Raw genomic sequence first — 12,866 nt, forward strand, 5'->3', positions numbered from 1 at the left:
CGATTTTTCTACATCAAACTTCTTGGCTAGGAGTAAAGTGTAGTATCTTATGTTACTACACTTCAATTTTTCTGTGCTCGGTCAGTGAAAAAGAGACCCTTCCAGATTGAGGCAAATCTTATTTTTGTCCCAATATAGAGTGGTCCTTTTTTGGGAGAGCTGGATTTTCCTCACATTAAATCTGACTTTGTATCTAACTATCCTCGTGAGGAACCAAATAAATAGACTCCCACCACTCCAAAACAGATTTAATTTTTTGGAAAGATGTCATCGCCAGGATCTTAACGGCACAGCGCATCGACAATCAAATGACCTTAAGCGCCAAGTAATGGCAACCGGCTTCAGTGTTAAGTACACTATTAGATCCAGAAGTACATCTCAATATTCGATAAGAAAACTATTTCGCCAATAAAATCATCATCTATTCAAATTTTTGGCAGATGCTTATCATGCATTACCGTCTTCAAACATAAGTTTAAAAAATTCTACATAAACTACAAAAATGTTTTTAAATCAAATTAAAAAATATTAAATTAAAAAAATTAAAAAATACTAATTTAAGTCTATAAAATCACTGGAAATAATGTGACCCGTTGGATCATCCACTGATCTTAGGTTAAAACGTTTGAAACAGGAAAAAGTGAGTTGGCAAAGCCAGTTAAATATTTTTAAAAAAATAAGGCAAGACTAAAAATTAGCATCTTTTGCTTACACACGCACACACACACGCACACACAAGAAGCATACCTGTAAAATAAATTCTCACAAAAGAACAGTTTTAAATCCCTTTCATATTCCATGTAAAGATTAAAAAAGAAATCAAGGTATAATTATATTAAACCTTATGTTTAGAATGCTTATTTCAATCTTGATCAAAATTTATTGTATAATTTTGATTCTAGAAAAAAAAATTTTAATTCAAGACTTAAGCTTAAGAAATCTTAAGAATAAACTGAAATTCTGGGAATTCCACTTAATTGGTGTCTAATGATTCAAATTGACCACAAACGTGATATTGTTGAATTTCCAAATGAGAGGCTATGCCCATATTATGATTCTTAAAGTTATTTTAAAATACTCCAAAGAAACTGAAATTGGTAGAACATATTAATTGATGTCTAATCGCTATTGTTAAAATTTCACAAAAATGATAGGTCTCTGAACTCTTAAAGAGACTTTCACTCCCCTTTTTCATCCTCTTTGCATAAAACTAAATATGGCCCACATTTGGAACCCTTCCATTTAGCAGTCGGGTTCAAAAATCCATGATTAGTTAATTTGTTTAGATGTGAATCCTGTAAATACAAACATAGATATAACTATATAGATGTGTATGTATAAAGTCAACTGTTTCTTAATTATTGTCGGCTTTTATTTTTCTTCCAACCACCATATAATAGCACAACACATAAAATAGCGTACTTGTGTTTCAGGTAAAAATCCAAACAGGTAGTTGCTAGAAAAAACGTTAAAATAGAATATCAAATATTCAAATTCATCATCATTTAAAAAAAAAGAAAAAGAAAAGAGGCGTTCATTTAACTACTAGATTTTTTAGTCTGTTAAAACGGGCAAAAGTTATGGCCTGTTGACTTAGAATGGGTACTTTATGCCAAATTGGTAGTTGAATATGATAAAATTTGTGCTCATTTTTGCATTAAATACTAATCCCTAATCCTTAGCTGTGCATCATATGGATACCATAATACTCAGTTCGCTGCACCATATAATAAAAGTCTATACAAAATTTCAGCAAGATTCGCCAAGTAGTCTCAAAGAAAACTTCTAGAATAAATGTGGTATTGTGGTGATTAATCCCTATTATTCCCTGTGTATCGAACAGATACCATAATATTTAGTTCACTGCACCTTATATAACAGAGATCCATACAAAATTTCAGCCAGATCGATCCAGCAGTTTTTGAGAAAAAGTAGAACGGATAGACAAAGAGAAATATAGATTTTTACAGTTTTAATCTGGTAACTTGTTCTGGTAATTACTATCTAGGTAAAAAAAAAATTCTGAGATTGATGATCTAATTATACTCTCAAAATAAAAATAAGTGTATTGGGAAGGAGTGGGGGGCAATGTTGTAATCAATGTTGCAGAGTCAGAGGTTTTAGGAGTAAAAATCGAATTTTTAAATCTCCAAAGAATCAATAGATGTCTGAATATTGAAAGACGTTAAAATAAAGAGATCTACTTGGATATGTTGGAATGTTAGGAGTTATATACCGTATAACTTCCGACTGATCGCCAGCCCTGGTTTTAATCCGAGGTGGGGGGAAAATTAGAATCAACATTTTTTTTTTTTTTTTTTTTTTTTCTTCTTCCAAGAATCCTCCCTCTTATTTTCTTGTGATACAGAGTCACAAATCTGCTTATTTTTTCAGCAAATAAGTTGATTACTTTTCACAAGTTTCCTGAGTATTAAAATACAAACTTAATTTTATCTATTTTAATTTTTCCCAGAAAATCCATTCTGTTTTTTACTCATATCATATTTAATGTTCATGCAAAATTTCAAAAAATTCCAAGGCGTAATTATTGAGAAAAGTGCGGACAGATCAACGGACAAGGGTGAATTTACAGGTTTACCCTCCTTTTGTTGGAGGGACCAAAATGTACATTTAAGATGATGCTTCCGTTCAGTCTCAAGAGATAGGGTAGCTGCGCATGTTATTGCGCTGCAAGAGCTGTGCACTCTTCAACTACACCTCTCTTGAATTGACACTGCTCGAGTCCAGTGGCAAAAAGAACTTCTAGATGCTGAGATAAGCGGAAAGCACATACAGCACCTGGAATTTCCAAATGTTCACCCATTTTAGTACTGACCAGATTCAACGTTGCTTAACTTCGGTGATCTGACGGGGAACCCGTGGCGTCAACGTGGACTATGCAAAATTCACATAATCCATTGTAAAATGTTTTTGATGGAGGTATGAGACGAATGGATTCGCCAATCATTTTTATAACCAACGGCTGTGCTAAACAACCAATCTAAACGTCGCAAAATTATTATAAAAATCGTCGAATTTTGGATTCAATCAGTTCACCATTTGCTACGTCACAGACCGCATTTAATTCTTCGCCGCCATCTTGGTTACTGATCTGAACTACGCCGCCATCTTTGTTCAACATAATATCTCAGAACTTAAGAGGTTAACTATGCGACGGACCGCATTTGATTCTTGGTCGCCATCTTGGTTACTGATCTGAACTACACCGCCATCTTTGTTCAACACAAATGTCTCAAAACTTAACATCCATATAAGATTTTAAGACTTTATTCCACATAACTTAACAAGGCATGATACATTTCAGCAATTAAATCTTTTTGTTACACACAATAAGCAAGTTAACACTTGAGTCTCCTTTTAACCCGGTCAATGAACAACGTTGTTTGCGTAAAATCAAAAAAAGCCAAACAACACAGTAATTCATTAAGTTTATTCATCTGTAATTTTATAAAGTAAGGTTTATATCCACGGGGTAAAAATCAGGAAAATCTTTACTGTGTTTATTATATAATAGTGCTTAATAATAAATAGTGCCATTTATAGTAAAAAGTTTTATTTATACAAATATAACATGGCTACACATGGAACATTTAGTTAAAAATTATCTAGAATTCCGGGAGCCTCCCTAAAAAGGGGTGTTCTTCAAGAAATAACTACAAATCCTTTTCTTTTTTGTTTGGAGAATTCAACCTAATTATAGCTATGACTGAAATATGTTCCAAAATGTGCAGCTATGCTATGTTTGTACAATTAAAACTTTTTTACTATACTCTATTTTTTTTTTTATATAAGCAGTAATATGTTGCTACACAGTCATGAGCATGGTTCGGTCAGCTAGTTACCAGTAACTAGAGACCTCTTCAGGCAATACAGCTTATAAGAAAGCAAAGTTTGCAGTGGAAATATCAGGTTTTCCTAGTCACAGGGAGTTAATATCAGGAGGTTCCAGTTATGCAAAATAAGATTTAGTTGTATGCAAGTAAGACCAAATAAGGGTGTGGATTTGAGTGTGTTTAGATATAGGAATGAATGGGAGAGGATAAGGTTGTAGTGGGGGGTTAAGGATTGAGATAGAGGTAATGGAAGACTAGAAAGAATGTTATTTGTATGGTGGCTGCCCTAAATCTTAAACATACTAGTGTGTATAGGTTCAATCAGTAAGAGAAAGTGGATTTTACATATTTATGCTAAAAGAGGTTATTCAGTTATAAAAATGCTTTTTTAATCTGACTAGAATTTTTATGTGGTCAGAAAATGTACAACTTACGTTGCTCTCTTGTATATCCTCGCCCCACCACTATCATTCCTACATACATTAGTGAGGAGATTAAGAGTGGCCGTTTCCTTTTCTTCCTTATCTGTTAATCTCTTCTCTTATGTAGGGATGATAGTGGTGGGGCGGGGATATACAAGAGTGCAATGTCTGGAAAACAATATATATAGGGTGAAAAGAGTATTTTCAGATTTACTTCTAGGTCATAATTTGGTTCTACACTGTAAATTAACCCCCATCCTAACGCAGCACAGCCAAGCCAATAAATCAGCAAGTACCTCTCCTTCCACTATTAATTTCATTACTAAATTAAATTCTACCATCATACATCCAACAATTTTTTTTTTGTTAAATTGTAAATTTTAAAAGAAAGCCCTTCCCCAAACCCTTTCAAAATATAGTTAATAGATTGAAATTTAAAAAGTTCCATTTTATATTTAAAAGTTCATGTAAGCATTTATTTTGTGTCCTATTTTAAATAATCTTTTCACCTGCAAAAAATAAATAAATAAATTAGTTGTTATAGACATTACAAGTTAATTTTTTCTTTTTAGATAATTGTTATTTTATCAACTTGCATGAAAAGCTATGTCAAAGATGCTTAAAACCGTTTGAATTATGCAAATACTATCAGTAGTTCAAAAGTTGAGAATTTTTAGTGCCAAAATTTATGCTTTTCCGTGGACATTTTTCTTTATAAAAGTGGGCTAAATTACAGACCTCAACATTTCAAGAAATTCGGTAATTTCGACACCATTTATTTATTTTTCAAGCTATTCTCATGAAATTTGGCATTCTTATGAAAAATTGTGTGCTCTTTCTGATTATGCAGTCAAATCTGATGTATCTCTTTACCATAAGCCATGAATTATAAATTAAGATGTACAAATTTCAATTTTTTAAAACTGGCGCATGGCATCATACAGTGGGTGTCTATTCATGAACAAAACTAAGTATTATAGTCATATTTAAATATAGCTTTATTGAGAGCAGGTATTTTCCTGCCTCCTCACCAAAGGAGAGCTTAATCTGGAGTGTAGCCATTAACTGCCTAAAGAGCATTCATGGCCGGTATTTACTACTCCCCTCAAAGAAAAAAAAAATTGAGTTGATATGAATTAATCTCAAAAATAAATTGAAGAAAATTTTCATATAGATTTTGGATTTCTGTAAAAAGATGGAAATTCCCATAGTCGACCAGTCTAATTTTCAATTTTGTAAATCCTCTCTATCTGACCCAAAATATAACCCTATTTTCTGAGATGCAACCATAAATCGTACTCTACATGAATCCTTGATGTAGCTTTCACAGTACCAAGATACCAGGAATCCTGATAAGCAACAACTATATATTCACCAGTTGATGGTAATTTTCGTCATTTCTATTCCGTTATTTTACTGAAAATTCAACTATGTAAACAAAGAAATAAAACGGTAATTTTTTTACCTTGTTTCCACCTTGACATTTAAAATGATTACTTTTGTAGGTTTTAGGGTATGCTGAAAACGAATAGCGTATTTAAATTTTCTGCAAATAAGTAGTTTTCCGGATATTAAGCAATATCATTTCTTATGTTATTGCTGGTGGCCATCTTGGTACACGTGAGCGCGCAAACATAACCCCGAGAAACTATGAGCAAACACACGTACCAAGATGGCCACCAGCAATTACATAAGAAATAACATTGCTTAATATCCGGAAAACTACTTATTTGCGGAAAATTTAAATGTGATATTCATTTTCAGCATACCCGAAAACCTTCAATGGTAGTCATTTTAAAGAAAAATGTTAAGGTGGAAACAAGGTAAAAATTTACAAAATGAATCACAATGAAATTCTCTATGAAACTGCCTAATTATTATTATTTAAATAGCCTCAGTTAAAAAAAAAAAGGGGGGGGGGTTGTTTTACAGATTCGAAAAAATGGTCTTGACAAAGAGTTAAAAATAAATTCAAGTTTCACGATATATTTTATTTAATTGTTAGGTGAAGTACAGAATAGTTAACAAAACACCCTTCCTTCCCCATGTTAAGAATGGGTTTCTATATAATAACGTTATTATTTCAGCATGGTAGCATAAGTGCACAAGTACCTTTTATTATACATTTGTTTTTGTTTTTTTTACCACTAAAAACAATTCTACCTTAAGTAAAAGTAAGTTATAAATACAATGATAACAGAAACGCATGTACTTTGTACATTTTGTTGTTTTTAACGCTTTTAGTGCATGTGTACTAAAAGCGTTAACAACAAAATAGTATTGTTTGGAAATCAAATTTGAAAAACTTGAAAATAATTCTTTTAAATTGGCAAACTCAGAATAAAAAACGAGACTGATTTTTCTGCTTTTGTTTTGAACGCAGAAAATTTTTTATTTTTATTTTTAATAGAATACAAACAAAACTCGCTTCTGCGCTGCTGGTCAGCGCATTAGCGCATAGCGAGCTGTTTTTCCCGTTAAGCAGATTTGAATTTCTTCAAAAGATAATATTTTGAAGAAATTTCCGCACAATTAATAATTATCAAATATTTACATATTATACGTGAAAATAATTCTAAAACTGTTATCTATATGAAAATGGATGATATATACCAATTTATCTTATCAATTTTGTAAATATTTTTCGTCAACTTTGCTCAGTCGTAACTTTGCTTCCTGTGGTCGTAAAAATATAAATCAAAATCCAGTAGAGATGGACTTCTTATATAGCCTGTAAAATTTCAGCCATATCCAATCAAATTTAACCCCGAGTATATGTATTCACACGTAATATATGAAATGTAAACATTGAAAAAAGGTTTCCCTTTTTGCTGTCGTAATTTTTTATCGTTTTTTTTTTTTTCATTTTTAACTTGAAGCATAAAAACATTGAATGTATAAAAGAAAAAGAAATTAACATCATTGGAATGCTTATTCTATTCTCTTTTCAGCAATGTAATTCTTTTAAAAATTGACCCAAAAATAAAAAGATAACTTGTTGAAGCACATTAGGTATGTAATATTGCCGATGCCCACGAAAATACAGTATATGCATGTAATACCAACCTGTTTGCAAAGTGCAAGTTCTTACCTTTTTATAAGTATTATTATGTACATCTATATCAAAAACACTCGTAAATGTTTTTTTTTTTTTGTTTTTTTTTCAATTTTTTTTTATTTCCATACTTTGTGGATCAGGCGCAAACGCAGACCCCACAATTTTAATGAACCACCGTTCTGCCAGATCAAACATACCCATTCCTGTGTCTCGATACATCTATCATTATATGTAATCAGTTTTTTAAAATATCAACCATATAGGAGCCTATTCGTGACCAGACACACACAGCTTTATATTATATATTAGTGATTCCAATATTTTTCTAAGATTCTGACAATTACTGATTCTGTTCTAAATTCTTGATTCTGATTCTTTTAAAAAACTAAATATTTAACTATAGAGTTTGTTTGTTTTTTGTTTTTTTTCAGATTACCCTAAAGATACACATACATGCATATATTTTCATAAAAATACATTTGAAGCGGGGGGGGGGGATATACAGATTTTAGTTTTACTGATAGTTTAAAATCAAATATCTATCATGGGTGTCAACAATGGAAAATTGTATATTTTGTTTAGTTTGACTTTTAACGAGACACATACATACTTGCTGTATATTATAAATTCCATGATGAGCACATCTTGATACAAAGTGCAAAATTGCTAATAACTTACACCTCTCTCTAGGCACTGCTTCGATTTTGACTATCATTAGCAATAGCGTGGGAATTGTTTTGGTAGAAATTATGCTCAAGTTAAGCTCACAGATAAAAATTACAAGGAGTAGAGAGGGAGGGGTCCAGTGAGTGTACAGTCCATTCACGATTATACCTTCTTTTGACAAGACGATCACCACAATCTCTCCATATATCATTGAAGGGTAATAAATGAAAGGCTATTGAACATTCATAAATGACACTTGATAGACAAGTAAGGCACAGAATAAAGTTCATTTACACCAAAAAATAATTGGCAGAAAGGATTGTGAATTTTATTAGCAATTACATGCGTGAAATTTTTTCCCCTCTGATTACTTGTTATCAAAATGCACCAATTCACTCTTTGGAGCGAGTATCCTCCTCAAAAATTAAACTATTTAAAAATAGCATTTTTTTTTTCATGGCAATGTGATTGCAAAGAAGTACAAATAACAAAATGGAAAATTATATTTCACTTTACTAAACAAATATCATAATCTCTCAGCTATGATGGCAAATCGCAGCTATGACTGTATAAATATGAATAGTACGATACCTTGGGCTCCAGAATGGTCAGCTAAAATCAGGCAGAGGCCATCTTCGCAGGACACAAATCATCCAACAAGGAAGCGTACCTACAAAAGACAAAAGTAATTCATTCAAATATCACACACACATTATATATATATATATATATATATATATATATATATATATATATAAAATCACATTCCCCTATTTCTTAGACTGGAATAGCTTCCTTAAAAAAACTAGATAAAGCCATCTATTTTGTCAGATGTATATCGCAAATATTGGTTAGTGTTTTTATAAAAAACATGTTTTATTTCCAACAGATTTCATTGATCTTAATATATAATCTTGATCGATATTTTACTTTTTATTTACTATGAATAGCGCAAGGTATGAGCATATACCCTCGCAGTCACATCTATGCCAGCCACTTATAGCCCTGGGAAGAAATTTAACCAGCTGATTCTGATGATAAAATGGATGTACTGAAATGTCCAGAAAAGCACAATGTCAGGGATCGAAAATCAACCTACTTGTGCTCCATGAGTATTAAAATAAAGCAGAAAGAAAATAGTTTGTAAAAAACTCAATTCAATAGAACAGAAAATGGTTTTACTTTCAGCAACCTTGTAACTCTTGATTCTCTTATTTTATCGTTTAGTTCTCCTATTCCATTAGCGATGTTTCTGGTAAAGAGGGGGGTGGGATGACTGTTTTCAGAGTTGGAATCCATTCATATAATACTTATCGTTTGCTGGGTTTTGACCTTGAAATGATTTTATTTTTTAAAGCTCTTACATCAAGTGGTTTTATACCTTGTCTGGAACAATTTTAAAATTTTTTTTCCATATACACCATTTTTTTTGGTTATTAGTCTCCATTACACCTCTCCCCTACATTCGACTCTATAGTAAGATGGGTAGAAAGAAAAATAAGCACGTGGTTTATGTATTTAACACCAACATTTCCTAGTTGCCACACCGTGGATCAATCGGTTGGCAGTCTACACTTAAAGAGTCAGAGGTTGTTAGTTCAAACTTCACCCGGAGCATAATTATTTTACTGTTTTGTTCTCAAATGAATTTAGACAAATTTTAAATTACAATATTAAGCAGATTTTCTGTTACTATGATTTTCTAGCACTTCTGCATGTCAGTAATATGAGGCGAATGTGTGTATTTTAGTTTCAAAAACCGCCCACAGATGTCACTTGTTAGCCAAAGGACAAGGGTGAATAACTCTTTTTCTAAAAGTGTGCGCACACTAAAATTATATTTTGCTACATGTTTATACAATCTTTCTGTACACAAAAAAATTCTTAAACCTTTGTTTCATGCTTTTAAATTATATTTTGCTACATGTTTATACAATCTTTCTGTACACAAAAAATATTCTTAAACCTTTGTTTCATGCTTTTAAATTATATTTTGCTACATGTTTATACAATCTTTCTGTACACAAAAAATATTCTTAAACCTTTGTTTCATGCTTTTAAATTATATTTTGCTACATGTTTATACAATCTTTCTGTACACAAAAAATATTCTTAAACCTTTGTTTCATGCTTTTAAATTATATTTTGCTACATGTTTATACAATCTTTCTTTACAAAAATATTCTTAAACCTTTGTTTCATGCTTTTAAATTATATTTTGCTACATGTTTATACAATCTTTCTGTACACAAAAAATATTCTTAAACCTTTGTTTCATGCTTTTAAACTATATTTTGCTACATGTTTATACAATCTTTCTGCACAAAAATATTCTTAAACCTTTGTTTCATGCTTTTAAATTATATTTTGCTACATGTTTATACAACCTTACTGTAAAAAAAAAACAAATTTTAAAAACAATGTTTCATGTTTTTATCATAATTATTATTTTATTTTCAGTTATAAATCACTCATTGAAAAGAAATTATATTAATAAATTAAAATTATATTTTGATACATTTTTTCGATTTTCATATTTTTTGCGTTATCGTAAACACTTGTTTATATTTGAGGTTCACATAATGGCTACTAGACGTCAGTTCTCTTTCGAAGAACAGGGGTCGATAACCCGTCTCTGTTGCTAATATGTCACTGACATGCAGAAGTGCTGATTTTTTTTCTGTAATCTATTTTAGAAAAAATAAGATCTTGAATGACACTACAGTTTTTACTGAATGCACAAGAAGTTCTTAATCTAACAGTAAAACGATGTATACTCATAACATACATCATGTTGAAACGCCGATTTATCATATTACTAATCCAGTGAGTACATGTTAGATTTAGGAAAAACAGGTGCCATAAGATTAGGGTTGGATTGTTCCCTTCCTAGCTATGGGTGAAATAGAATAGACTGAAGTGATCGTAGGAAACTTGAAATAATCTTCTGCTTATCCCAGCATTGCTTCTGATCATTTTGGATTTCTATCTGTCATTGGACCCAAGCATGAAAATAAAAACCTTGGGTGATGCTGAGGAAACCTGCTTGTTACTTTCTTTTTTTTTTTAAAGAGTGGGAGCAGTTTGATTATAGTCAAGTTTATTTGTTTATTAATTTCTGATAACATATGGTCCTTTCTGATTAATGATTATCTTCCTCTCAGATGATGTAAACCCCTGCTTCCCCATGTTAAGAATGACTTTCTCCTTTGCTTGACCATATCTAATTATTCAGCAAAATAAAGAGCAGAAACCAGAAGTCAGAAAGAGCAGACAATCTTGACTATAACAGACGGTTTTTACTCAATGTTCAATAAGGTAGCCACTGTTTAGCCAATGTAAATCAACCTAACGGTAAAACAATGTATACCTATGACTTGCATCATGTTGAAACACCGATTCTTGTCAAATAGCTGAGCTGCTCAGTTCTCCTTTACTTTGGGTGATATGGGTGAAATAGTAAGGGAAACTAGACTCTTGCCATGATAGGGGAAACTAGCAGAAGGAAAACTGAAATAATAATCCCCTATTTACTTCAGCATTTTTCTACTGGGAATTGCTCCCAACAAGGAATGAAACCACTTGATCTAAGGAGCTAGAAAATTTTTCTTTTTTTTTTTTAATACTTCATGGGCAAAAACTAGCCAACGACAAGTGTTAGATGGATAGATTTTAACTCCAAAATCAGCAATTCTTCCTCTTTTGTCAGAAACATCACTTATGAAATATGAGGACTAAAGGACAAAATAAAGGACGTGACAGTTACGAAGTAAACTTAAGATCCATTTTCTCCTTTGATTTGGATAATTTTGAATTTCTATCTGTCATTGAACCCAAGCACTATAAACTCAGCAAGTATACTTGGGAATTGCACAAAAAAAAAAAAAAAAAAAAAAAAATTTTTTTTTTTTAAATTTGCATTTTCTTTCCCAAAGAAAATAACCACGGAGAACAGCGCTTCACATGATGGAGAACAGCGCTTCTGTCCAAAAGTGTGAACACACACAAGTGGATTAGCAGTTTATACCGACATACTTGTTAAAAAGGCATCTTTGGGGCTGATGTTTTTCTTTCTTTGCAGGTTGATGTTGCTGTCCTTAAGCATATAGTGCTTGGTATTCCAAAATGGTCACACAAGCTCAACACTGCTCATCTCAGTCATTTAACAAGAACCATGAACGCAATTATACCATATCATATAATCACGATTCTAAATAAGATAATGTGAGTCACCCAACATATTTACCAAAAGTTTGGACAAATTTAAAAATCAATCATGACTACCATTAAAATCTTATTGATTTTATTGATTTTTGTCACACCAGTTCACCATCAATTATGCATTCAAAATTATAATTATCAAAAAAAAAAATTTTTTTATTCAAATTATCTGAAGTTAATGAATAGGTTCGGTTCATAATATGAATGTTGGGGAAAAAAAGGTGTAACGATTTGGACAATATCTTATTACTGCATAAAACAAACAGCAAATGTAAGCAATCAGGGAAGGGGGGAGGGAGCATATGTTCTCTAAAATATCTTTCCCACAAAAGAAACGCTGCTAGTTTTTCTCAACCTTATTAGATGTTGCATTTGATGTTAGGCATGCCGAAGAAGAAAGTTTTCAGCAGTTGTAGTAATAAGGTGAGTTCTTGCCTTAAATGTCTTACAAGGATGAACTAGAGATTAAATCTCAGTCGAGAAATTTCCATGAACAAATTTTCTTTCCAAGAACTCCCCATATATGGAACACATTATTACAGGATAGCTCCCCTGCATGCTACAACATGATCGTCTTCAAATCCAGTGTCAACAAATAATTGTCATAAATCATCCTCATAAGTATTCAAATTGTGTTCATTCCAT

General features: G+C 31.7%; 1 protein-coding gene across 3 annotated transcripts in view; it reads right to left on the reverse strand.

Moving 5' to 3' along the window:
* The window catches only part of LOC145296798 (signal peptide peptidase-like 3), a 344,500-nt gene that overhangs the window by 130,668 nt on the left and 200,966 nt on the right, over positions 1-12,866 (reverse strand). For all 3 annotated transcript variants that reach the window (XM_080142870.1, XM_080142879.1, XM_080142889.1), the window contains one exon: positions 8,592-8,670. The gene's annotated coding sequence lies outside the window, so the exon portion shown is untranslated. The remainder of the gene's footprint in view (positions 1-8,591; positions 8,671-12,866) is intronic.

The sequence above is a fragment of the Euprymna scolopes genome, chromosome 2 (genome assembly GCF_053919585.1).
Source record: "Euprymna scolopes isolate OS-2025 chromosome 2, ASM5391958v1, whole genome shotgun sequence".
In the NCBI taxonomy this organism is placed as follows: Eukaryota; Metazoa; Mollusca; class Cephalopoda; order Sepiida; family Sepiolidae; genus Euprymna; species Euprymna scolopes.